Below are 417 nucleotides of genomic sequence, written 5' to 3' on the forward strand. Positions count from 1 at the left end.
ACATATCTTTGTAGTATTGTGTTTGCAAGGATATATTCTGTTTCACCTCATTCATGTTATTATCCTGCAAATTTGGATCCACTGTTTACGCTTAGCATCTTGTGAACCTGCCTATAAATGTTTAGCTGACAAGTGTTTTCCTTGAGGCAAAACACATATAGACACATTAAAGAAAAAAAAAATACATACTGTAGTTTCCGAAAAAAAACATGAACGCGTATTAACCTCATCCTTACTCTTGAATAAACAGCACGTAACACGATGTTCAAAGGAGCTGCGTACGTAGCTTTTTGCTCAAGTTGAGTGACCACTTTTCAAAGGATCGATTATTACGATCAATTTTGACACTGATCTGTAATCTCAGATGACATAGCAAAAAAAATATCTTTGATCAGAGAGACTGGCATTAGCTAAAGG

This window comes from Penaeus monodon, chromosome 33 (assembly GCF_015228065.2).
Source record: "Penaeus monodon isolate SGIC_2016 chromosome 33, NSTDA_Pmon_1, whole genome shotgun sequence".
Taxonomy (NCBI): domain Eukaryota; kingdom Metazoa; phylum Arthropoda; class Malacostraca; order Decapoda; family Penaeidae; genus Penaeus; species Penaeus monodon.